The 27764-nt window shown below is 53.5% G+C and overlaps 1 protein-coding gene across 1 annotated transcript in view; it reads right to left on the minus strand.

Annotated features, from left to right (window-relative positions):
- Positions 1-22535, minus strand: part of LOC146809714 (sacsin-like) — a 406589-nt gene extending 384054 nt beyond the window's left edge. Inside the window, 1 exon segment of the mRNA XM_085616554.1 lies at positions 22188-22535. The gene's annotated coding sequence lies outside the window, so the exon portion shown is untranslated.
- Between the last annotated feature and the right edge of the window lie 5229 nt (positions 22536-27764).

Genomic DNA, 27764 nt, shown 5'->3' on the forward strand with positions numbered 1-27764 from the left:
GCCTCATGGCTTCAGGGTCCGAATCTGGTTTGTGTTTTCGCGGCTCGGGGCCGCTTTCGCATCGCGAGATAGGCCAGCCACTGATTCTACTAGGGCCTGTGTAATGTGACGCGCCTGGTTTGATCCCTGGTTCGGCAGACACCTTCATCCCCAGCGAACGGATATGGCCCAAGGGAGAGTGGGGAGCGGTGCCGGTTTCTGAGGCCGGGCGTATGGACGGGAGCGGTGGGAGCATCCCTGTCCCATGGTGTGTCCTCCTGTGCGGGACCTTGTCCGCCTGTCGTGGCATCTCCTCACCCCCGCCGCACTGACTCAGGGGGTGCGAGGTCTTAGAGCTTCGGAGCCGCGTCCGCATCGCGAGTCGATAGGCCACCCTGATTCCACTCGTAGGGAGCAAATGCGTCTGTCGGCTTTTACATCGGTGCTCAGGTACAGCGCTTTCAGACCTTCGCGATGTACAACTATAGTTGGGTTGTGATTTGAATAGCGAATGGCCCTTGGCCCTGACAACGATACAGGGTACTTAACCAGGGGCGAGCCGCGAGGTCGCGTCCACATTCTGTGATTCGGGGCAAATTACTTAATCACTCCGTGCCTCAATGTGTATGTAAATACGGTGCTACGGGATATATGCATAAAGAGCGAAACGTATACAAGGACCGAGGCTCAGGTCCTCAATCTCAATCTGGTTGGTGTTTCGAGTCTCGGGGCCGCATTCTGTGATTCGGGGCACATCACTTAATCTTAATCACCACATTAAATAGGGTAAGTGGCTACTGAGCCCCCCGTGCCGGGCGTAATACTAATACGGGCTCATGTAAACGCGCCCGAGGTCGGTTGCTTAATCTTTCTGTGCCCTGAAAGGGGTTTTAGAACTAACTTTCAGCCGTGCAAACACTTTCCTGCGACATAAAACAACATGTCATGTCACAGGATGCAAGGTGTTAGCGGCTTAAAAAGAATGACGCGCATAGTGCATAGCGACGGCAACCGGCCACTCGGCGGGGTGAAACATGTGAGGGGGTGAATCGGTGTAGTTGGCCTACGGGCTCAGGCGGTCTTTATAGAATGGGGGGACCCGGTTGCAAGCCTCGGCAATGGCGCTGTACAACCCAGTGATCATGGGCAAATCACTTAATCTCCCTGTGCCGGATATAAAAGGAATGGTGTCCGCAACTGTGCTCCGCCTCGCTATGATACCCGATGTTCCTCCAAGTGCCTGAGCCCACCCCCACTCACTGCCTTATAAGATCTCATCTCACGTGGCGATAAAAGATGTAGTTAATAAATAGTGATTATTTGGCTTATATCCTTTGTAAAGACCTAACTAAAACGTCAAACCTGGTAGCTAGAGGGCGTAGTGTTCAAACACTAGTACCATCAAACATATAAGGCGCTGAAAGGGCTGTGCAAAGGGGGTGACCAAGGATTGCCTGCATAGAAGGTGACATCGCTGTAATCTTTCTTGTCAACTCGGAACCCAATACACTTTAAATCTGCATCTGCACATGCATAATATTCAACTTTTTATGATGTGATGGTTGGACGCTAAGATGTACATTTTTGGGTCGTGGGTGAAATCAACAGTCTCTACTTTGTGATTTAATGCAGACTGTTGACGAGTCAGCCTGCAAAGGGACTAGTAGAAGTAGTAGTTATAGTTTATTCGATCAATTTTGACCATTCCATAAAAGCAAATGAATCAGGGTGGTCCGCATGGGGGCCATGCCCATCCTTTTATGCCCATCTGCATTCGTGGTGCGCCCCATCCTTGGTGATTTCGGCCAGTATGACACCCCCTGCTCCGGAATGGGCGGTGCTAGTGCCCGGCGCTTTAGGGTTTTCGCGCACAGTACAGGTTTGAAGGAATTTCGGTATTCCACGCGGCTGGGGCGAGCGGGGGCAAGGGGTAGGCGTTGTAACCTGTGAGTTGGCTGTTGGTTTAGGGTAACCAGTCCGGCCCGCGGGGTTGCGTCCGCATCCGGCCATTACTATACCCCCCGCACCGCACTGGATAATCGGGTGCGGTGCTCGTGTTATCTGTTACACTCGATCACGTAATATTGTATTTTGAATTAAGCGCCCAGTGCCTGGATGTGTAACGTAAATAGGGCACTCATGTAAAGCGCTCCAATACCTTCAGGTCGATCTCGCGCTATATAAATATGCAACATGTAATTGCGGGCTGCCTATATAGGCAGATCCATGATACCAGTACATGCATGGCTCGCAAGATTTTGCTCCATATACTCGAGCACGTAGGAGACCAGCGTGGGTTCACAGCCCCAAAACACCAGCACTGCACGGCTGGGAGCTGCCTGGGTCCCCGCTGATCGCGGGAGGTGCAACACATGTGGCGCTCCCTGGTTAAGGTTATCGCCCCCCCCCTCCCGTCGGCTACGCTGCCGTTGAGGGTGGGGGGGCATGCAGTGGGCTGCGTGCGGCAGGCGCAATGGACCTGGCACGGGGATCGTTTAGTATGATACGAATCTTGTAAGCTCCCCGTGCTTGAATGTGTAATGTAAATAGGGTGCTCAGGTAAGGCGCTCCAACACCTTCAGCTTGCGCTATATAATTATGCAACATGTATTGCTGGCTTCCTATAAGGCAGATAAATAATACAAGTGCATGCAATTTTCACATACGCGATTACTGGCATTAATAAACCCCCCCGCACCTCAATGGAGAATCTGGTGCGGGACTCGCGCGGTTCGGTCGGGGAGCGGGTAATATGGTATGAATGTCGTAAACACCCCCTGCCTGAAGAGGTAATATAAATACGGTGCTCATGTTAAAGTGCTCCAATGCCTTCCGGTCAAGTTCGCGCGATATAACTATTCATCATGTAATTGCAGGCTTCCTATAAGGCGGACACATGATACCAAGACATGCACTGTCCACATCACGCGATTACGGGTATTACTAATCCCCCCCCGCTCCTCAAGGGTTAATCTGGTGCGGTGCTCGTGTGGCCGGGCACGGCGATCGTGTTATATGGTACGAATCCCCTATTCTCCCCGTGTCGGCTTGTGTAAGTACGGTGCTCATATACAGCGCTTCAATGCCTTTGGCGTCGAGTTTGCGCGACACAAATATGCAACATGTATGTGCTGGCTTCCTATAAGGCAGATACTTGATACAGGTACATGTATTACTCACAAGAAGTTGCTCGTGCCCACATTCGCGCGCATTAGGCGATCCCGGGCATTACGACTCCTCCTGCACCGGAACGGGTTATTTGGTCGGTGCTTGTGTCCGGCGCTCTAATTATTTGGTGCGCAGTACGGTTTGAGCTAATCACTATTTGACCGTGCCCGAATAAGGTATGTAAATACGGGGCTCATGTTCTGCACTCCCAACACCTTCGGGCGGGTCACGCGGTGACTCTGGCCAGATAATTATTATCCACGTGCCTGATGATGTATGTATATACGGTGCTCATGAACGGCGCGCCATTACCTTCGGGTCGAGTTCGCGCGACATATAAGGGCTAATTACAGTAAGGGTCGCGCAGTCCGATCCTGACCACACGTGACCACGTGTCGCTCGTCTCCAACCTTTTGCTGAAAGGGGGCTTGGGTCGCTTGTCATTGTTGTTGTCTCGTTACCCACCCCCATTGCTTACGGCCTCGCCCTCCCAGGTGCATCAGTCCTTGGGCAGGGCGGACCAATGTGGGGATAGTCCTAACGTAGAACTGTCATTGCATTGTTAGTAACAGTTAAACACGGGTCGCTGCTGACAGTCTAAAAGAGGTATGCTTAAGCCCGCAACTTGGCCCCGCCAACATGCTTATGTGGGCCGCCTTCAACGGTCACTGACATGGGGAACTCACACATATCTAACTGTACCCTAGACACCCGGGTGGGTGCCTAGTCGGGCAGGGCAACGCAACCGAGATAGGATGGTAGTTATTATCTAATGCTAAAGGAAGTCTGGATTGAGCCACTAGATGGGTTAGATATGGGTGCAGCTCAGCGCCCCAATCGCATTGAATTCGGGGACGCACTGACATAGCGGCAAAAGAATAAGTGGTCACCACATAGCGCATCACTAGGGCCTAAATCACGGCACAAGGTTACCGGCGTGATTGTCCAAGTGGTTGCGGGTGCGCCGCTCGCGAGCGGATTGCAACCCGTGGTTTACCTCTGTCTCAAATCGACCGATAGTTCATGGTTAAGCCGATTGGCCTGCAGAACACTGAGCTGGGCACCATAACCAAGAGTTAGGCCTGCAGGAGGAGTAGCTGAAGGAACCATATAGGAATAGGTCCAGATGTACTTTGGGGGGCATTCCCCTGCAACCAAAGACAGATTTCGGGTTGCTTCAATGAAGACCTTCCACCCGGCTGGTGGGTGGTATGGTTGTTATATAGCAAGTGTGCGGTCGTTCAAAGTTTGGTAAAGACCACGTAGAGCCCCAGGGCATCAGGGCATTATTGACCGTGCAGCACTCGCTACGCTCAGAATCGGGTCGGTATTTGCACCAAAGTTTCCGGTTGGTTCCCACAGACTTGTCTGCTCCCAAGGTTATCCTCTAGGGGTAGAACTTGAGACTAAGGGGGCATGGCCTGCTTCGGCGGCACAAATAAGCGATAGCTACGCCGGGATGGAGTTACCATGCAGGTCCTGCCACCACTGGGTTCCCCCCAGGTGATGGGATCAAGTTAGGTGGGACCGCGAAGTCTACGGTTCTTGGGAAACTCCCTGCAGCAGGGCATTTAGCAACAGATAAGGTATCAGCGTGTGAGTATCAGATATCTGCTTTCCAGCAGCACCGTGCCCTGGGAGCACACGCGTTGCCCTAACTCTGTGGCCCTCCCACAAGGGAGCCGGGTAGCAAAACAAGTGTATAGGCTCCTTAGGCGGGCCTCTGGCCTTCAGCTGGGTGTAATCACCATCAATTGGAGAGAGGCCCAGGTAAAAATGGGCTTTCCGTAATGCTTGGAGGACCATTGCGGTTGGTGGCACTCCCCACCGGAATCACTGGTCGCGTACGGCAGCTGCAGGAGACTGGTGCTGCTGTCCCAATATCTGGGGTGTCAGCGGGGCAAACACAAGGGGACATTATGACCGCGCGCAACGCTTAAGCCAAACAGATTCCCGTAGCTGGTATGCCTAAGGGATCATCACTGAGGGATCCGTAGTGGCATAATTCCTATAAGGTATAAGGGATGGTGGGCAGGGGCAAGAGTCGCCCCTTGCCCATGGTCACGCGCTGGCAGTGAGGTGCACTCCCGTGCCCCAGGTTAACTATCTGAGGGGACTGTACAAATGTTAAGTAACCCTTCTCGTCATAATAGTCAAAGCGGGCAGGCCCAGGATTGTGAATAGGTGTAACCTTCCCGCTGGGGGGCGAATAGTTATCGCACATCTTCACAGGCCCCTCTATTTCAACAGACCCTATCCGATTGGGATAGCGTCTAGGGATTGGGGACATAGATGGGGCCATCTACAATCCAGGAGCTATAGCTCACTGGTATGTCTTGGGCCTGTGGTTATAAGGGATCTCACAGGGTTTGAGTCCCGCGAGCACTGTCAAACTGTCTTGAGGTGGCAGAATGTCAAACCCTTCTGTCTGCAGGGATGGTTCCCTTCCAGCTAGTTGCAGGAAGCCCCTGATAGGAGAGGTGCTGGTAAGACTATAGCGGGTTGGTGGGGGGCCCTGGCTGCGACGGTTAGCCGCCTCCAGGGCTGTGGCGGAGTTACAGGGCGATCTGGAAGCAGGCCGGTACAAAGGGTACCTCTGCGCGGCACCACGTGGTGCCTGAGCCAAAACGAGGAGCCTCCAGAGAGGTCCCGGAAGCCGGTCGGCGCCCCGCTAGGCCTGCGGGCGGTTGTGGGCCTGAACAACCGGGGGCTTGCTATGCGACGCTCCGCCCCGAGAGGGGGGGTGTGAGTAGAATCTCAACGGCACGTGATCGAAAAAAGAATCACTTGGGGGGCAGCACTTGCGGGTCGTTCCCGTGCTGCCCGGCTCATCAGGCGGGGCAGGTGAAGTAGATGGCCGCCTGCCCTTGGATCGCCCGTAAGATAACCCACCTATTACATATCCTGGAATTATGTAATAAAACCTGCAGCATTTGTTACCCACTTACAACTGTTTCTTGTGTCTTCTTTGGGTAACCTAATTTGGGGGAGGGGGGAAAGCGGGGTGCCCCTGGGGGTACTATGCCGCTGACCGCGGCCCCCGCAGGGGGCCACTCGGCGGTCGGCGCCTTAGTGGCCCCGGGGCCCCGGTCACCCCTCCCCACTCCCTCCTTCGGGGGGGGCGGGGGCAGGGATCCTGATTGTTGCCCCCCTTCGTGTCGGGGGCCGGAAGTGACGCGCAATGCGCGTCACTTCCGGGCCCAGGTGTGAGGGGAAGGCTATTTAGCCTTCCCCCACCCTCACTGGCGACCTCTTTGTCGCCCACCTCGCCTTTTTACCCTCCCTACCGCTTACCCGGCGTGGTGTGGTGGGGTGGGGTTTTTTGCTGAACGTTTTAATGTTTTCCTTTTCGTTGCAGGCGGAGTTACAGGGCGATCTGGAAGCAGGCCGGTACAAAGGGTACCTCTGCGCGGCACCACGTGGTGCCTGAGCCAAAACGAGGAGCCTCCAGAGAGGTCCCGGAAGCCGGTCGGCGCCCCGCTAGGCCTGCGGGCGGTTGTGGGCCTGAACAACCGGGGGCTTGCTATGCGACGCTCCGCCCCGAGAGGGGGGGTGTGAGTAGAATCTCAACGGCACGTGATCGAAAAAAGAATCACTTGGGGGGCAGCACTTGCGGGTCGTTCCCGTGCTGCCCAGCTCATCAGGCGGGGCAGGTGAAGTAGATGGCCGCCTGCCCTTGGATCGCCCGTAAGATAACCCACCTATTACATATCCTGGAATTATGTAATAAAACCTGCAGCATTTGTTACCCACTTACAACTGTTTCTTGTGTCTTCTTTGGGTAACCTAATTTGGGGGAGGGGGGAAAGCGGGGTGCCCCTGGGGGTACTAAGGCATGCCACGGAGCTAAGGGACGTCTCAGGGAAAACAGAAGCACCCTGGAGCAAACACCCCACCCGAGTTAAGAGAGGCACCCCAGACAGCCTGGTAGATTCCATCTTCCAGCCCCCCTGGCAAAGAGACGGGAGAATTGACGACTGAACTACTTTTCAGAATATGAATCCGCAACCTGCACAATGCACATGGGTTTCCACAGCACTTTCACTGCACCCACCGAGCATTCTGCTTCCGTCCCCAATCCACAGAGATCCCTGCAGCGCGTGCATTAACGGCTGAGCAAAGCTAGCGACATCCAGTTGTGTAACCAGAGGTTTTCAGACTGGTGGCTCGGAGATATACACCACATTGCAGCGCTGTATGTCAACAGCACCAGAGCTCTCGGGTTTTCCAACTCCACGCACCCATGGCTCAGAAAGTACAGATTTTCTTTGCATTCTGGTACTTGTAGATAAATGGGACTGCAAGTTCCAGAATGCAATAAAAAGACGAGGGCTGGGTTTGATGAGTCACTGGCACTGACCCAGGAAAGACTCCGCGTGCCGAGGCCTGCAATTCTCTGCATGCCAAGTGTTGTTGATTGAAACAGAAGTTCCCCCTTGACATAGGGAAGGGTGATGGCTGTGAGCCCTCTGGGATTATCAGATAGGTTCGTGTCACAAGGGTCCAGTCTTGGCTTTCCCTTTAGCACTCAGTGTTTTAAAGTGTGCCGAGCCATGGCTGATCTCCTAAATAACAGCTCAGAAGTGGAAATGTGGTACCCCAGTGACATTCTTTGCTTGGGAATTCCCTGGTCCCTCTCACTCAAAGCATTGCAGCAATGGAGCAAAGTGTTGTGTTTTCAGCATCTTCTGGACTCTCGTCAGAAGTCCGCTACTTGCCAGAAAGCACACTGGCACTTCTGCGTGCAAGGGCAGACACTTTGTAGTGCTACATTCACACTTTCAATTCAATTCAATTAAAAAATTCTTTATTTCGGCCTCTATGGCCATAAAACCACATTAAAAAAAATATTACAGCATAATTTGCACACATGATTCTTGCAAAGATAAAGTGCGCGTGCATTGTAACATTAAGAGAAAGAGGAGTTCTAAATATAACAAGCATTTACAATGCAATGGTCTCGGCATTGGTAAAGTTAGAGCTATTGGCATTGCTCATGACATTATTTTTGTTTATGTTTTTGTTTTTAAAACATTTAAAGAAACGGCATTGTTATTTACAATGTCAATAGCTTAATCACTCTCAAATGCGAGACCTATTGCATTTGCACCCACACACAGAGCCACCTACACACACACTGATTAAGCTATTGACATAGTAAATAACAATGCCGTTTCTTTACATGTTTATAAAAAAAAACATAAACAAAAAAAATGTCCTGAGCAATGGCAATAGCTCTAACTTTAACAATGCCGAGACCGTTGCATTGTAAATGCTTGTTCGCTAGCCGAGACCTAAAGACTTAATAAAACATGTTCCGCAGAGGAAAATACAAGCAGCCTTCATTTTGTGTTCAGGCAGTGTTCTTGAGTGTGTACAGTTTTCCCCTTTAATATGGTTGTGAAATCTATGCTTTCAGGCAGCAGAAAGGAACCCCCTTGCCAAACAACACTTGGAAAGAGCAGGGGGAAGTGGGTGGGGGGAGTGGATGCGATGTCCTCGCGCTACCCTTCGCTCCACCCATGCACAAACTTGCAAAGTTATAAACCATTGCAAAGTTATTCCTGTACAGCATCCCATTAACCCCCCCCACTTGTGACCATTGTGCCGCCAGGCACTCTCGTAGCGGATGCATGGGGGACTATGGCAATAAGAGAGGCCATCATGGCAAGAAGGGGCATTACTCTTCTGACCATCAGGTGGCGATCCGGCACAAAAAGAGGCAGTGGTATAGTTGACTCAAGTAACTATACTGCTGAATTTCACTGGTTTATGTCCCAGGGCAGAAGCTCTGGTGTCATGCCCTGGGGCTGGCTATACACTTCCTCTGCCCTCAGCTGCCCTGGTGGGTCATCCTTCACCACTGTGCTTGTCTGATCGTGTCACTTTGAGATTTGGCGGCTGCTACTTCTACATTTTTTCTAGTGCCACCTGTTTGTGGTAACTGGGCGCTCAAAATGCATTGCATGTAAAAAAAGCGAACACGCCCCTTTAACGAAGCGTTCACTGCACGGCAAGAAAACAATCGATTTGGGTATTGACACAGCAGCAGGTTAAACTTAAATAACCTGTTCACGTAATACAGCCGCCTGGTTACCAAAATTAGCCCTGGTACTGCGGCCGACTCCTTCCCAGCCTTTGCAACAGAGGGGCGGCTCGGGTTTGTGTACTCTCGGCCAGACTGTTACATAATAGGCTGTTTGCTCGCGACCGGAGACCCTGCTAATCCGGGCACAGCGCGCGCACTTATGTCATCAACTAGGTGCTAACCCTTTACATGTCACCAGGCAGACGCTCTCCTCACCTGCAGACAGTATTTTCACTCACTTTCGCATAAAATGATAAATCCAATTCACGCACACATGACTATCGCTCTGCAGAGAGGCCAACGATTGGATGAGCATGTAGTGTGAACACCTTATGACTCACTGAGGTGCAAGATGAGACACTCTCCACCTTCAGAGCCCTCCGTCGAACACACCCCCCTACAACCTGAACTCCCCAGACACCTTGAGGCGACTCGTTTCACACCTGGCATCTAATCAAGAGTCCTGTGTTAAATGAAGATTAAAAAAACTATAAAACACATCCGGAAATAAGAAATACTCTTAGGGTATCACGATGAAGCAAAACAGGTGAAATACAAATGAGGACCGCTTCGCTGACATGGATTACCTAATGGATGACGTCGATTAGTGTTTTGGCTTGCAAAGTTAAGGTGGCGAATATAGAGCATTGTGTGTACTCGTATCAAGTCTGCCCAGGCAGGGTCAATGCCTCGCAAACCCTGCTGGAACCTACCCTTACAATAACAAAACGCAGTCATTCGCGTCTACGCGTGCAGTGACTACTAAACCCACCATGCTGCCGCAGTTCCAGAAGGGCCAAACATACCGGAGCGTGCAATCGCCCCCGGACACCAGTGCTGCCGGTGAAAACGTGAGGGGTCCAGAGGGCTGCGGGGAGAGAGAGAGAGCTGGTGTCTGTGTGGAAACCCCCGCCCTCCGGACCTTATCAAGACAGGGCAGCCCGGATAGGCCGAAGATTCCCCGGGAATAAGCAGTTCTGGGTCTCAAAGGTCATGAACAGGGAACTAGAGAGCCGGTCCCCGTGAACTTTGGAAAGGTAGTCAGCTGGTCCGGCCCCGCCACTTTCACATCTAATTACCTCGTGTATCCCCTCCCCTTCAGCCACGCAGCGCCTTCCAGCTGTGACAGTCACCTTGGAGGGCGCATTCCGCAGAAGGGGGGGGGGGGGGTGTGATTGGCAGCTGCATCGCCACTCGACTCTCCCGACCACAATCCACATTGTGGCGGAGATCAAACCCCTCCGAGACTCTAGCTGCTCCCTGGACGAGTATCTGATCCAGTCCAGTTCCTACCGATGGATTCTGGGACTTGTAGTGCAGAACATAATATTGTAGCATGCGCCACGCTACCTGAACTGTTTACACGTGCAATTCAAATGCCGGTCACAGCATATGCTATTGTCTATATTGAAAAACTTAAATAAAAACATTGAAAATGTTGGTACCAGAATTCAGCGAGAACCTGGGACTTTAATTAGCTAAAAATGCCAATAACTGTCAACAGGGCCCATGGCACGGGCCACCACTGCCTTTTATGTCGACCTCGCTCGGAATGCTGGGACATTTAAGCCTATAGTTACAGCAGATAAAAGTGAGACTTCGAGACGCCGCACACACATTGCTTTTGACTAAAACTTCTGTACAGATCAAGGATGGCGGAATGACACGACGTCAAGTCGTAGTTAATGATTGCTGCCGCAAATACTAACTAAGGGGCTTATTCACAACCCCCCCCCCCTTTTTGTGCATATTTATGTAGCGCGAACCTGTTATCTGGACTTAAATCGTGTGAATTTATCAAAACCAGAAAGGTGAAAGGCAGCGTGAACCCTGCCTCAAGTTTACCAAAGACTTCAGGTTGCCAGTGGTTCTGTCTTAGCCTGTGGTCTGAGGGTCTGCAACTCTTTTCCAAAATTAAATAATATTACCAATAATTATTATCAAAATGCTAAAACATGTTTATCCCACAAGCAGACGTCAGGGTAACCCCCCTCCTCCTCCTCCTCCTCTCTACGCTAAAGATGGCCGCTTCGAGATCACAGCGAGGCTTGTCCTTTTTCCATTTGTACACTTCAGCGGAGGCGGGATATCAGGCAAGCTCCTCGGCCCTTAGGCTAAAGAAAAGCTCCAAATACAGCAAAGGTCCGCCTGCTTTGTGATGTAATCTATAGATTGCATTAAAGACAACCGCTCCTTGTATGGGTAAGCTTTTTGTCGGCGATTGAGGAGAGCGACTGCTAATTTCGAACGGAGGCAAAAGGCACACCACCGCCTTTCTCCGAGGCAGAGAAGAAAATGCCTCGGAGGAAGGGAGTGTCCTTTTCGGATTTGGGGGCGTGTTTTGCTGTTGTCTCCTCCCTGAGACTTCTCGCAAAAAACACGCCCCCCGATCCGAAAAGGACGGGGCCTAATCGGAGTGACTGGACCTCTTCTCCAGTGGCTGGCCAGCATTTACGAGGCCAGCCAATGGAGAACAGGAGAGAAGAGGGGCGGGTGCAAGCCCCTCTTCTCAAAGTCACTCCAACTCATTAAATCTCGGAGCGAGACTGCGCAAGCGCAGCCTTTCGCAGCCGAGACCTAAAAAGGACCTAGTTCGGAATTAATATTTTTAAAACATTTAAAAAGATAATTAAAAAGTGTTAATACATTTTGTTTGCGTTGAAAAACTAAAATTATCCAATAGACCCAGCTTTTAAAATAGATGACTATACACATCACATAGAAAATAAGTAACGAGTAACTGAGTACACTATGGGCAGACTGGTATCATATTTTAGGATCCTATAGGCCTCTGCGCAATGCTTTGTCCCAAGATTCCGCCACACCTGTTGTAACCATCGGTGTCTAGCCTTCTTGTATGCCGGGCAGACAAATAAAACATGTTGGTCTGTCTCCGGTTTATCTGCACAGAATGGACAGCCCTGAGTCAAAGTATTTTCCCATTTACTTGTAAATACGCGCAATGATAGTACGCCGTACCTAAGTTGCAGGTACAGTTTTTTTGCAAGGGGGTTGTATGACATCAAGAACAGACTTCAGCTTGTATTGGTCTTTTACCTCTAAAAAAGATAGGGTCAGTGCGCCTGTGTCGGAATTGGCCTTTATCTGATTAAGTTTAAATTCTCTAAAGATCTTTGTCAAGGCCTTCTTGGGAGTTGTCATTCTAGTTTCTTCAGTGCTAGCCCATAGGTCTCCCATCCTCATAGCAGCCAAGGTGTTTTTGATGTAGGACAGCCAGGGGATTTTATCAATTCTCTGTAAATTTACGACTTCTTTCAACTCTTGTCTGAAGGACTCAAGTTCTGGAGTACTCCAGATACGTCTCCAGTAGAGAAGAGGCCTTAGGGCAACTTTCTCCGCAATTGGGTTGACCCCAACGTCCATACGGAGTGGCATTAATGGTGTACTTTTGGGGAGGCCTAGAAGCTGCCTAATTAAAGTTCTCATTTTTAGATAAATGATCACATGCTCGATGGCCCCAAATTTCTGCCCCATATAAGGACGCTCCCCTATCCTGGGCCTTATAAATTTCCATTGCTGAACCAGCCATTTATGTATGCACTTCCCAGACATCTTTGCTATCCCCCCAGCTGTCTGTGCCAGCTTTGAGCTGGCCTTTTAAATTTGTGCGGTCCACTCCATTTTGTCGGTAAGTGTTAGGCCTAAATAGTCTAAAACAGACACTTTCTCTAATGTTTTCCATCTATTTTTTTTTTTTTAATTCTTTTTATTAAACCAATTTGACAGTCAGATAGCATATATTCATTGGCAGGCGTCAACAGTTACAATCGGCCACAAATTAGACATCTCAATACGTGTTTCCACTGAGTTTAAAGCTGATTAGGGGGTTACATGAGCCTCATCCGCAGCTAGTCTGCTGGGTGGGGGACACACATCTCCTCTGTAGTGGTTCCACGCTCCCCACACTTTACTCCACTTTCCGGGACAACCCCTGGCCACAAACACCGCCTTTTCCCTCCACATGCACCAGTCTAGATCTTCCTTCCATTTCCCCAGACCGGGTGGCTGTGCCACCCCCCACAATTGCGCGATGTTACGCTTCGCTATCATGAATGCCAGCGTAGCCCACTGTGTAGTGCACACGTTGAGGTCCGTAGGCTCCCAGACATTGAGCAGGCACCTACGCGCCTCCGGGTGGATAGCAACCCCTAGCACAGCCCGCATAACGCGGTGCACACCTCCACAATACTCTGCTATCTGCCGGCACCCCCAAAGGGTATGGAAAAAGGTCCCTAGCTCCCCACACCCCCGTCTACACTCCCCACTTTCCGCCCATCCCATACGAGCCAGCCCAGGACCCGTTATGTATGTCATGTGCAAAATATTGAATGGTTTCCATCTAAAAGAGGGTTTGGTCGCGTGGTGTTACCTCCATTCACACTTTCACAAAAAAGTGGATGCAGCCAGAGAGCGGGAAAGAAGCCGTGCCCTTCCAAACTGCATCCAGGTGTGCACCCAAATATGCACACATTTAAAGCTTGCAACATGTTGTGGTAGTTTCAGCTGCTTCTCATACTTGCCTACCCAAGCAATCCAGGAAGTAACTGCAGCTTTTTTTCAGCAAAGTTACAGCCTGCGGGTGTCTCAGTCATCCCTCTAACTGCCTCACGGCAGCGGTATATTGAGCTCATTGAAAGGCCAAAGCCAGCTCCATGAACAACAAGGGAATTCCTGAGAAACATCCGAAATTCGCATGGGGTTTGAAACGCAAACCTGGAGTTACTGACTGGCAGCATTCACGCGATTGCTGATGGGTGAGTGGGGGTAAGGCTGGCCTCGGCGCTCAAAAGCCTCTCATTAAATCATGATATTTATTTCTGATGAATCCGGTAAGTGACAAGTCACGCGTGTTCTCTCTGATCGGGGTCCACTGTCATGTCATGATGTCCTCATCGGGTCTAAGGTCAAGTGATGTAATTATCCTAATAGACGTTTCTGAAACTGCAGAAATCTGTCTACTTTAATGGTCACACAGGGTGGGCAAATGTGATTAACAGCCGTTGCCAGGGACCTCTGCAGCAGGTATACCCACCCCTAGGCTTTCTTTCTGGTTGTAGGTTGCAATCAGATCCGAAAACTCGGAGCAATCTTCCTGGGGTTTAAACCTGTGACCTCCGTTTAACACACGTATTTTGGCAGCAAGCGCATCAACCCACTGTGCTATAGGACATTGCTTAAGCTACGAGCCAATCATCTAAATATACACAGATCTCTACTACAAGTAGGTCTGGAGAAACATAGACAAATCTTAACTATAACCTTCCTGGAATCTCCTTAATTACAGAAAGGCCCTATAAAGATAAACATGTCTCATAAACTCCAGACATGCCACAAGAACACCAGACAGGTCTTTTTTTTTTTTTTTTTTTTTTTTTGAAAAAACCTTTATTGAGCATAAGAAAATAGTACACAGCTGTACGCCTACAACCTGAATAATCAGGCCGGCAGCAACCACATGCGGTGAGGCATCAATGAACATAGTTTGAAAAGCAATCACTAGGTTACACAGCATGTCGCCTACAACCCAAACGGGCCGGCCGCGAAGCATAGGAACTAGTACTGTGTAGGCATGTAGTAGGGAATAATCAGAGCTGCATGAGGTGATCCAGCATGAGGAACCTGAGGTTTCATTCAACTTCAATAACGGAACCAAAACAAGTGCTACATAAACAGCGCCCTTCCAGCGAGGATCCAGCGCACCTAGCATGAGGTAGCCGTGGCAATGTGGTGCCTGGTTGTGCGGGTCTCGTATCACTCTGTGGCATGTGGGACCCACCCAAGGTGCCGACGTCACGTGCCACAAGGCACCGTCAAATGATCTGGGCGGACATAGCAAGGTCATAGTAGAGAACACGACATGACGCTGCCTCCGGCAGCGTCGCGCATGTCATGTCGTAGTGGGGGGGAGGGAGGGGGGGGGGAGGAGGGGGAGACAATCAGCTCGCGGCGCCCACCACCCGTATATCCCGTGGTTGTTAGGTGATTCCTCGGGACGTGTGTAGCCCAGCCGAGGGCAGCGGGAGCGCTGGCGTCGCATGTATGGAGAACTAAGGGGGCGCGGGAGGGGGGGCCAAAGCGGTGTCAGCTGGCAGTGAGTTGGGCGCTGGAGCCGGCGAGGTGACCCGGCCTTCCACTGTAACAGCCCCACTCGCACCTGCAGTGGACTCGTCTGGGAGCTGCATTTTCAGGAGATACGCAGTGAGGGGACCCCACAGGTCCTTGGGTCGCGATTTGTGAGGCAGAAGGTCCGAATAGTTGTGCAGTTGTTCCTGCCAAGTTGTCATAGTATCTAGCCAAGTCTTGAATTTAGGCGCTCGCCCTCGCCCCCACCTGCATGCGACATGGCGTTTTGCCAACAGTAGGCCTATCGCGAAGAATTTCCGGTGCGCCTTAATATCAGGGTTGGATTGGCCCAGCAGGGCAATCTTAGGACAAGGGGTAATGCTTACCCCAATCATTTCTGTAAGAGCTGCAAACACTTCCTCCCAATAGGCGGCAACGGCCCGACAGGACCACGCCAAGTGCATGAAGTCCGCGCCTGGCCTCTTGCAGCGGAGGCAGCAATCGTTGTCCCGGAGGCCGAAGCGGTGTAGTTTAGCGGGTGTAAAGTAAAGGCGATGCAGGAATTTAAAATGAACCAGGCGAAGGCGGGCATTTCCCGTCACCGCGCTGGTATGTGAGCAGCTCTCCTCCCACTGAGCATCCGACAGTGGTTCCCCCAGGTCGCAATCCCAGTCACTACGCGCTCGGAGAGGGGGGGGGGAGGGGGCGGCCTGTGCGTGAGCATATAACATAGAGACCACATGTGTCGGTGTTCCCTTCTGCAGCAGTGCATGGAGGGGCGCCATGGTGTCAGGCTCGCTCGGAAAATCGGGGGTAATCGCCTTGATATTTTGCCGGAGCCGAATGTAGAGAAAGGTATCCATGACGGAAGGAGTGGCATCCTTGAAGAAATGTGTAGCTGTGCGGAAACTCCCCTGGTGGTACAAATCCCCCCAGGTGTGAACCGCAAGCCTTGCAAGCAGTCTACGGCCAATTTCCTCTCGTGCCACACTCACCCTTGGATCGTGGGCTAAGGCCATACGAGGGGAGTATAGGAATTTTACTTCCATGCGGTCCGCCAGGCGTTTCCAGGCACTGACAGTGCAGTCGACCGTGGTGGGGTCTCTATGGTCCACGCAGGCTGGTGTGTATAAATATCCGGAAGGTTGTTCCGGCCTCATATACCCATCTTCGACTGCCAAGTGCGCCATAAAGGGGGGGGGGTGCAGCCAATAAGCAGCGAAGTGACCTTGTGCGCAATCATAGTATCGTTGAAAATTGGGGACGTCAAACCCCCCTTGGTGGTAGGGTAGCATAAGGGTTCGCAGCCCGAGTCGGGCTTGCTTGCCTCCCCAGATAAGACGAGAGATCTGGGAATTGAGGGCGCGGAAGAAATATGCGCCAGGACTATATGGAATGTTCGTAAAGAGATACAGCAGCTTGGGGAGGACCACCATTTTAATCAGTGAGATCCGACCCGCCATTGACAATGGGAGGCGGATCCACTGGGTAATTTTGTCTGTGAGTTGATCCACAACCGTCCCGTAGTTGGCTCTAATCAGGGCCTCCCGATTTCTTGTCACCTGGATGCCCAGGTATTTGATCTCCTCTTGCTCCCAAACCAGGGGATAATCCAGGGGGAACTGTGTAGTGCTGTCAGTCAAGGGGAACAAGGCAGATTTTGTCCAATTTATCTGAATCCCCGAGAGGGCTCCGAATTTAGTGACCTCCCGCAGCAAAGGGTTCAAGTTTTCGCGCGGCTTATGCACATACAGAGTCATGTCATCCGCATATAGTGCAATGAGCAGTTGGCGCTCAGGGTATATGAGAGATCGGTGATTATGATGCTGCCGAAGCTTGGCCGCAAGGGGCTCTATAGCCAGTGCGAACAGCACCGGGGAGAGGGGACATCCTTGTCGGGTCCCCCTGTGGATCTCGAAGGGGGGGGAGCGGGCACCATTAAGCAGCACCATTGCTCTCGGCCGGCAGTATAACAGTCGGATCCAGTCCAAGAAATTGAAGGGCATGCCCATCCGTTCCAGCAAGGCCAGTAGATAATCCCACTCGAGGGAATCGAACGCCTTAGTGGCGTCGAGAAAGACCGCGGCCGCCTCGCTCTTCGGGTCAATATCTTGAATCACCGCCTGGAGAGTGCGCAAGTTATGAGAAGTTGCCCGGTTGGGGACAAACCCGGCCTGGTCCGGGAGCACAAGGCGCTCCATCAGGAGATTAAGGCGCGTGCCAGGACCTTCGCCAATATTTTAACGTCTGTATTTAACAGCGAGAGGGGCCTGTAGGAATCACAATATTCCGGCGCCTTTCCGGGTTTTAATAAAGACGTTATAAGGGCCTCTCGCATCGTGGCCGGTAGGGATCCCTCCTCTAAGGAAGAGTAGTACACCTGCTGCAGAATGGGGGCCAACACATGCTTGAAGGCTTTATAGAAGTCGATCGGCAGCCCGTCCGACCCTGGCGCCTTCCCCGACTTCATGGACATAATGGCGTCCGTAATCTCATCTAGTTCTAGTGGATGATGGAGGAACTTCTGCTGTGTGGGGCCCAGCCATGCTAGCGCGGTGTCATCAAGGTATTCATGTAACGCAATCGGTGCAGTCCGTTGGGTGGTGTATAGCCTAGTGTAGTGTTCCGTGAGGACCCTGAGTTGGTCCGAAAGCTCCCGCTGCGGGGTGCCACGTTCATCCATCAGGGTAGCAACGTAGTTACTGTACCTAGGGGAGCGAGTCGCGGTGGCTAACGCCCTGCCAGGTCTGTCGCCCTCACCGTACACTCGGGAGACAAAGGGTCTCCCCAGAAACTTACTCTCCGCGGCAGCAGCCTCCGAGTATTCATTTAGTTTCTCTCGCAGCCGCGCCGCTGTGCTAGGTTCTCGCCCAGTACGCTCCATGTCGCTCTCCAGCTTACGGAGTTCAGCCTCGAGCCTGCGTAAATCTCCGCGTAGAAACTTAAGGACCCCCCCTCCCTTAGCTATGCACCATCCCCTCACGGTAACTTTGAACGCCTCCCAGACTGTAGTAAGGCTGGAAACGGAATCTATGTTACGTTCAAAAAAATCCTTTATGTCTTGCTCAAGTTCCGCATGAAACACCGGGTCTGTGAGGTGTGCAGGATTCAGTCGCCAGCTCAGATAAGGGGAGATCGCGAGGGGAATACGCAGGGACAGAAGGACCGGAGAGTGGTCAGAGAAGGTGCGAGCCAGATGAAGCGCCCCACCCATCCCAGGCCGAAGTGCAGTGTTGAAATCACCCCCCAGTATAATGTGGGAAATACCTAGAGATTGGATCTTACCCCACATCGAGAGGAGGGCAGAAGGGTCATCCGTGTTGGGGCCATAGTAACAAGCAAACAAAATTGTATGTGAGTGCAGTGTCCCCCAAGCCATGCAGTACCGCCCCCCCGAATCCACCTCAGTGCCCGCCAGAGTAAACCCCATCCCCCGTCTCACTAGAATGGTCACTCCCCTTGCGTAACTTGAGTATGACGAGAACACCCTGTTCGTAGCCCATCGCGACGCAAACGGGGGGGACATCCCAGGCCGCAGGTGCGTTTCCTGGAGCATGGCGACTGACACCCCTTGCCGAGTCAGGTAGCCGAGGATTTGTCTCTTCTTCCTCGGGTCGTTTAGCCCGCGCACATTCCATGATAGTAACTGAAAGTTCTGCGCAGGGCGCTTATCAGTTAAGTCCCCCATTCCCACGTGTAAAGGCATAAGTGGCATGGCGTCGCAGCTGGCAATTGCGCGTAGCACTCAGTAACAAACTCCAGAACAAAACCCCATTGAACTCCCACCCCCTCCCACCCCCCCGCATCTTGTGCTGAGAAAACAGCGAGCCCCGATGCAGAGCGGAACATTCGACCACCCACTCCGGCTACCCCAACTGGCCGGGTACACATCACCCACCCGTCCCCCCCCCTCCCTATCCAACCCAACCCATCAAACAGAAAAAATACAGTAACTACCCCTGCCTGGATGAGGAAAGGGGTACTTTGGGGTGCGCCCATTGGGGGGTCGTACTCTAGGGGCGCCAGACCTGCCAACCACCTCCCTACTTGCACCCACGGGGACCCAGAGTCACACTAGGCCCTCAAAGTGGGACGGAGGTGGGCGACCGGGCACCAAATGTGACAGCGACCCATCCAAGTGATGGAGGCATAAAACAAAGAGAGGTACCTCACCAGGATGATGATCCGTTCGGGCAGGTGTTGTCCCAACAGCAGAGTGAGTCCAAGGAGGGGAAGCAGCCCCCCCGATATGTTCAGTCCTGTTGTTCCATCGGAGAGGGCGACCGGGAGGGCCGCGGCCCGGCAGCCCCCCCAGCCAAGTCCCCGCGTTGCCGCTTGAGGAAGTCTTCCACCTGCTGCGGTTGCTGAAAAAACAATTGTTTGCCCTGATGTGAGACCTTAAGTTTAGCAGGGTACAGCATCGCATATGGAATCTCCCGGGCCTGTAGTTTCTTTTTCACCACAGCAAATTTCCGACGGGCCTCCTGCACCGATGCAGTGAAATCGGGGAAGAAGGACAGCGTAGTGTTGCAGTAGGGCACTGTTCCCATCTCCCGTGCACGCCTGAGCACCACATCCCGGTCTCGATAGTTAAGGAAGCGTGCAATTATGGGCCGAGGCTGGCCGCCAGGGGGGGGGCGGGCAGCAAGGGACCTGTGTGCCCTCTCCACAATGAAGTGTGGAGAGAAGGAGTCCCGCCCGAACAGTTCGGCCAACAGATTCTCGATGAAGACCTCCATTTTCCCGGTGTTGGTGGTCTCCGCAAGGCCCAGGATGCGGACGTTGTTGCGACGGGACCTCGATTCTAGGTCCTCGTTCTTGTCCGCTATTATTTTAAGGAGGCGATCCATTTGGGTAACATGTCGGTCTGTAGAGGTGGCACCGTCTTCCAGCGCGGAGATCCTATCCTCAGTCTCTGTGATGCGGGTGTCGTGCCGCTCCAGTCTGGCCACTACACCGTCCAACCTGGTAGTGATGTTGTCAATTTTAGAGTCTATGGTAGTTAAGCTTTGTTTTAATCCCAGCAGGAGAGACTTCCAGTCTTCATCAGGAGGGACGGCAGCGGATGGGCCAGGCTCGGACGCCGGTGCGGGGGCCTTCTTAGCGTCAAACGACAGCTTGGACTGTCGCGCGTCGTTGCGCCCCATGACGCCCCGTCACCGAACCTGCACAGGCCGTCCCACCAGCAGTCCAGGCGAGGCAGGGGACCCGTCCAGCCCAGGCCGCGGCCCCGCGAGTAGAGAGAGGCGGCGCGGAGTCCCAAACCTGCCGCTAGGATCGTTGAAGCGAGGGAGGCGGCCAATTCAGGCGATCCAGTGCGCAGGGAGCGCGGGCCACCAGCCGGCAAGCACAGGGGGGGGGGCCTCAGTAGCCTCCGGCCCCCATCAGTCGCGACCCGCACCCGCAGGACAGCAGAGGGTGAGTCCCAATCCGCCCGGTTCCGGCCCAGGCAGCAAGCGAGGATTGGGCAGTAGACTGTCAGGTTAGGACGAGGCCAGGATAGAGCAGGCAAGGGACTCCAGGCAGCACCCGTCCACGGAGCCCCAACCTCCCCGCACAAGCAGCCACAGACGCCAAGGCGGGGGCAGCAGCCGTCGCGGCCCCCCAGGCCGCCTCGCCGGTTCCCGTGGGTCAGAGCCCGCCAATGAGGTCACGCTCCGAAGTCGGCGCGGTCCGGCAGCCAGGCCCCAGACGGATGGCACCCCAATCGTAGATGCGTGAGGGGGGGGGGGGGGAAAGGAACAGGATAGCCCCCAAGGCTGCGCCCGGAGATCTCCAGCGGGGTCAGCGGCAGTCACGGGCCCAGGCCGCAGCTAGCGGGGGGTGTGCGAGCAACGAGCTCCCCGGCTCCGCCAAGCCTCGAAGATGTCGCAGAGCCCGCGTCTCAGCACCCGTCTCTGGTTGGGATGGCCACCGGTCTTCCGGACTTCCAGCGTCGATCGCGGCGTCACCAGGCAGCGACGTCCCGCGGCGCGAAGGCCTCGGAGCCCCGGGCTCTCGCAGACCGCGTCCCCCGCAGCGCGCCGGCCGCAGACAAGCCCTCTCTCCCGGCCGGGGGGAACTCCAGCGTGTAACTCCGCACTTCGGCGGGCTCTAGGGTCGTGTCGGGTATCGGGGTGCAGCGCAGGTTCCCGCCTATGCAGCCGTGGAGGTGAGGCCGAGGATAGCCTGGTCAGGATGGCAGGAAGGATCTTGGAAGCGCCCGGTCTGGCGAGAGCCTCACTCGTGTGCGGCCATCTTGGTTCGGCGCCCTCTAGCGCCCTCACACCAGACAGGTCTTTAAACAAGCATTGGCATAGCCAATAGGTCTCGCCTTTGGGACCTTATAAGTGTTTAGCCATGCAACAGTTGATGTTGTTGCAGGAAGGATATTGTGATGCATAACTAAATACTTATAAGTCCCCAAAGGCGAGACCTATTGGCTGTGCCAATGCTTGTTATACTTCGCAACGACATCGCATATTTGAAATTGATTTAAATAGAGATTCACTCTATGAAGCGCCTCGGCCCCTTTCACCAGTGACCACGCACGGGGGCCCCTCCGCCCACTCTCTTGCGCCCAAGATCACAGCTATTACGCTTGTTCCTTTCTTTTTTTGTTTTTTTTGTTTTTAAGTTTTCAAAACCTACGCTTGTTCCTTTCTTCCCTCCATTGGCTGTCACTCGTCTTCTGTTCCCTATTTCTGGGAGCAATGAGGGAGCGGCTATTCTGCTAACTGGGAATACCCAGAAGCCTTGCTCTTTTTACGCTCTGGAGCCCAACACTTAACTCTGAGCGCCGATACCTCTTGTTCATGGCCCCCGGCACTCACCGGCTCACAGAAGAGTGTTACAGCAGACCTACCCAGTGCTGTAGACTCAGTCTCACCTTTATAGATCTCAGGAAGGTATCAAAGCAGCCGGTAGGGCTGGGGCGGGGACCGTAACAAGGCGGGATGAGTCCTCAGCATTACCGATCGGGTTGGTTCGGAGTCCGCTCCAGTGCATCAGAAACCTATGAGACAGGTGGAGTCCACGGTCAAACTGGCGACTGAAAGACAGGTAAAAGCCCAGGAGGACTGGGGCAGGGTCCAAGGGTCGACCAAGGAAGAAGTAAGTATATAATATTTAGAATTAAAAACAAAGTATTAAGTTACGGAATTGAAAAGGGGTAGGAGGGACATCGCCCGCAGGCGGGTGTTTATACCCGCGGCTGGTAGCACCGCGTAGCTCTGGCTGCAGGGATTGGCCTCCCTTCATTTTATAGTACAGTCCGAGGAGGAAACCGAAACGACAGCCAGGTGAGTTTCGTTTCATAGCTTCGCCGTCAGTCCCAGATATTAGCACAAGTTGCGTTTCTTAATGACAAGACCAGAGATAGTGGTACACTCCTGTCAACTTGTGATTTTTTTTCCCCGCCGTGGGAGGAGGGGGCGTGGTCATGAAAGTGGCGGGGCTTAACACCGAACACAGCCAGAGACAACCTTCCTAAAAAACAAAATCAAAGCTTTTGTGCCTGCCTCCATGTCCTGGAGAGGTTTCACAACCTCTAATGGACTGAGCTAAACCTTCAAACAATTAGCTGGAAATCCTTGCTCTCTGCAGGGATTTGTTGCTAATTGTGTGCCCACAGTGTGATATCGGCTACTCACCATGTGACCTTGTGAAAGGAGCAAATATTGTGTGACACCAGTGGTCGAAGTGGGCGGGATCGGAAGGGTACGGCGTGCCTCTCTACTTTGTTAAGTTTATGCAATCCGTTCCCCTACTTTTCTGTTTTTGGAAATGTGTCCCAGGACGGCAAAAATAGCGAAAGCCTTTAGATAAGGTTCGGCTCTTCGTGACCGTTGGAGAACGGGCGGGGTGGGCAGAGAAGGAAAAGGAGTCTGTCTCTCTACCTGCTTGCCCAGCGAAGACAAGGACAGTGTCCGCCTCCGCGCGTTGGCAGCTGTCCCATCTCTTTCACGTCTTCCCCTTATTGCCTCTCTTTCGTTCTTCTCAGTTGCTGAAAACCGTGACTTCAAAAACGGTTCTAAACCCTCTCTTTCCTTTATTTGTTCCCCTATGAAATGGATCCAAAAACAGAAAGTAGCCCCTTTGATGCAAATGTCTGTAATGTATTAAAGACGCTTCTTATTAAGAATTTAGTAGTTCTTTACTTGAAGATAAACTGTGGGTACCAAGGGCCCAGAAGCAGGAAGACCAGTAGCGTTCAAACAGGCACAACAGAGTTCTAAACATGAAGGGAACCAATAGCCTTACTAATAACAATTTACATAACAATAGACCTAACAAAGAAATACTGAGTAGCATGTCACAATGTCTTTTTCTGACATTTTTCTATTCCAAAGTGCAGCCTCAGGGCGGAGAGAAAAAAGGTTAAAAATACAAAAAATAAATAAATAAACCAAGTCAGAGTGGTCGCAAAGTGGCCAGATTGGTTTTATTCACACCAAAACACATTAGGGACCCTTTACAGATTTGCCAGTGAAGCGCACTTTTGTTTTGTCGTCTTTCTTTAAACAACTGGGCATATTTACAAAGAAGTGAGAGAGCGCAGCGTTAGCCTTCTTGGTTTAACGCCATGCTCCGCCACTTCTGAAATGCAGGACTGCACCAAATTTACAACAATATGGTGCAGCCCTGCGCTTCCCCCTGCGCTGGTGACAATTTCAGCTGCCTAGCGCCAACGCAGTTACTCTTGCACCTTAGTGCAAGGGTGCTTGCGTTGTGGCGGAATGTTTGGTAATGTGCAGGAAGGTGTCTGTTAGAAGGGCTAGCCTCAGGGAAGGACAGACTATGTACCTGACCACCCTGCGCCCCACCCTTCCGGGAGAAATAGCCGAGCACTGTCCGGAGACCTCCTCAGGGCTGGGTCTCGTACCTAGGATCGTACACGCTGATTTAGCACCAGGCAACATAGAGACACCACACCGTAGATTCTGGAGTACGTATGCTTTATCTAGAAATATCTTATGATCCGCAGAGGCATATGTACAAGTAGAGCAAGGGCTCACAAAGTCTCGGTTGGGGTAGGGATAGCGGGACAGTCTTAGGATCTGGGTCAATGCGGGAGCGTATCCGGCGTACGGCTCTCAATCCTCGAGCCGGGGGATACGAGACGATCTTTGGGGCCCAGCCGGACCGGAATGTCTCTTGAGTGTGTCCAAATCTGCAGGGCTCGAGTCCGGGTGTCGGATGTCGGACAATCTTCCAGGAGCCGCGAGTCGCTCAGCAGGGCTCAGAGTTCTCTAGGGTGCAAGGTGAGCCGCGACCACGTCAGCAGGGCTCAGATGTTTTTAGGCAGAAGTCCGTCTCTGCCAGGTGGAGCCGCGACGCTGTCTGCAGGGCTCACCGAGGTTCCAAGAGTTCCGTCGGATTTTGGGAGGATGTTCTTCAGCCGCGACCACGTCAGCAGGGCTCGTTTCGTTCCAGGATTCAACTGCCGAGGGTCCCAGAGCGCCCCTTGTTATAGGGTGACTCCTCTTTGATGTCCGGAGCCCTCACGGGCAGGGGTCTTAGCGCCTGGGGGTCGTTTGTTGGGGGTTCCTGCCACGCGGCCCTTTGATCCTTTCAAAGCGGGGTCGGGAGGGATCCCAGACACGCAGCAGGCGTGGAGCCAGCCCTCAGGGTGGCCGGAGGGCCGATCGAAACCATCTCTTGGGAGGAGGCCAGGTGTGAATGAAACCACTCCTCCCTCTCCTGCTCACCAGGAGCTCTCTCTCCCCCCAGCCGGCATGGCGCGACTAGGCCGGGGCTGCGCTTGGATCGAGGGCGGCCATCTGGGGTGCTGAGCCGGGTCACTGGAGGCCGCGAGGCTGATGGAATGGGAAGGGTGCCCGGTGTCGGGAGATGGAGGGGAGGACGTGGGTAACCCCGGGTTCTGGGTCGGGTAGGCTACGCTAGTCAGTGTCGTGTGGGGTGTAGAGGTTAGTCTGGTGTCGCTACGGGTCTGGATGGGCCGCGCCACGAGGCCGGGTCCAACATGCGTACCCCCCAGCTGAAGGCCGGAGAGAACTACCCATCCTCTTGGGGGTTCTCTTCGCTGAGGCGGAAGAATCTGGAGAGGCCATCAGCGTTGGCGTGGTTGTTGCCAGGGCGATGCTCTACTGTGAAGTCCATCCCCTGGAGGGAGATGGACCATTGTAGCAATTTGGGGTTCTCTACCCTCATCTGCATGAGCCACCGTAAAGGTCGATGATCCGTCTGGACTCGGAAGTGGGTTCCGAAGAGGTAGGGTCGCAGTTTCTTTAGAGCCCACACTACGGCGAACGCCTCGCGTTCAATGGTGCTCCATCGTTGCTCTCGGGGCACTAACCTTCGGCTAATGAAGGCCAGGGCTGATCTAAGCCCTTCTCATTGAGTTGGGATAAGACAGCTCCAATGCCATGCTCGGAAGCATCCGTTTGTACCACATACTCTTTGGAGTAATCGGGGGCTTGGAGCACAGGGGCTGTACACATGGCGAGTTTCAGGGCGTCGAACGCCTTCTGGCAGGCAGGGGTCCACTGCACCTTTTTAGGTTGTCTTTTGGACGTGAGCTCCGTGAGGGGTCCTACGAGGCTGCCATAACCTTGGATGAACCTCCGGTAGTAACCAGTGAGGCCCAGAAAGGCGCGGACTTCGGTTTGGGTGGTTGGTGGTTCCCAGGCCAGGATGGCGTCAATCTTAGGTTGGAGGGGGGCGACCTGCCCGCTGCCGACCTGGTGCCCCAGGTAGACCACCGATCCCTGCCCAATCTGGCATTTGCTGGCTTTCACTGTGAGGCCGGCTTGGCGCAGGGCCCTCAAGACCCTCCGGAGGTGCTGGAGGTGCTCACCCCATTCGGAACTGAATACCGCAATATCGTCCAGATAGGCGGCGCTAAACTCTTCCAGCCCGGCCAGGACTCTATTCACCAGTCTCTGAAAGGTGGCAGGGGCGTTTTTCATCCCGAATTGCATCACTCGGAAGCGATAGTGCCCATCCGGGGTGGAGAAGGCGGACCGCTCCTTGGCGCCTTCTGTGAGTGCAATTTGCCAGTATCCGCAGGTCAAATCGAAGGTGCTGAGAAACTGAGCAGACCCAAGGCGGTCAATGAGCTCATCTGCGTGGGGGAGAGGGAGAGCGTCGGCTCGGGTGACCGCATTGAGCCCCCGGTAGTCCACGCAGAACCGTAGTTCGGGGGTAACACCAGGGGCAGCTGCTTTCGGGACTAGTACCACTGGGCTGGCCCAAGGACTGTCTGTGGGCTCGATCACCCCTAGAGATAACATCTTCGATACCTCTGCCTGGATGCAGGCCCGGATTCGGTCGGGGACGCGGTAGGCTCGGTGCCGTACCGGTGGGCTGTCTCCGGTGTCCACGTCGTGGACGCACCAGTTGGTGACCTTGGGGACGAGGGAGAACAGGTCGGAAAACTGGCCCAAGAGCCGGCGGCAGTCCTCGTGTTGTTGGGGTGTGAGGGAGGGGGAGAGGATCACCCTCTCCACGGAGCCGTCCTTTTCTTTGGCCCGCAGGAGGTCAGGAAGAGGCTCCGTTTCCTCTTCCGCCCCGTCGTCTGTGGCCAGGAGCAAGCTCAACTCCGTCCGTACGAAGTGAGGCTTGAGGCGGTTCACGTGGAGGACCCGAAGGGGGTTCCGAGGGGACTGGACGTCCACCACGTATGTCACCTGACTTTATCGTTCGACCACTTTGAAGGGCCCGGTCCATTTGTCTTGGAGGGTGCACAGCTTCACTGGGGCCATCACCCAGACCTGCTGGCCGGGCTGAAACTCGACCAGCGTGGCGTTCTGGTCGTACCAGCGCTTCATTTCTTCCTGGCTCGCCTCGAGGTTGGCCTCGGCCAGCTCTCGGAACTTCCGAGTCTGGTTCCGGAGAGTCAACAGGTACCGGAACACGTCCTGCGGGTGGTTCCGGGGTGCTGTCTCCCATCCCTCTTTGACCAGGCTCAGGGGACCTCTGACTGGGTGCCCATACAGTAATTCAAACGGGCTGAACCCCAAGGACTTCTGGGGGACTTCCCTGTAGGCGAACAGGAGGCAGGGGAGAAGGGCGTCACACTTACGCCGCAGGGGCTCCTCGAGACCCATGATCATTCCCTTCAGAGTCCGGTTAAACCGCTCCACTAGGCCATTGCCTTGGGGATGGTAAGGGGTAGTGAATTTATAAGATACTCCACATTGTTGCCACAGGGATCTCATATATTTGGAGATAAAATTGGTACCTCGGTCGCTCACGACCTCTCGGGGGAACCCTACCCGGGAGAAGATCCCCATTAAGGACCGGCCCACCGCGGGGGCCGTGACGGTGCGGAGGGGGATGGCCTCCGGGTATCGAGTGGCATGGTCCACTAGGACGAGGATAAAGCGGTGACCCTAGGCGGTCTTGGGATCCAGGGGCCCCACGATGTCAATTCCGACCCGCTCGAAGGGGGTACTGACGACTGGGAAGGGTTGGAGGGGAGCCTTGCGCTTCCCTCCACTTT

The sequence above is a fragment of the Triturus cristatus genome, chromosome 7 (assembly GCF_964204655.1).
Source record: "Triturus cristatus chromosome 7, aTriCri1.1, whole genome shotgun sequence".
Lineage (NCBI taxonomy): Eukaryota > Metazoa > Chordata > Amphibia > Caudata > Salamandridae > Triturus > Triturus cristatus.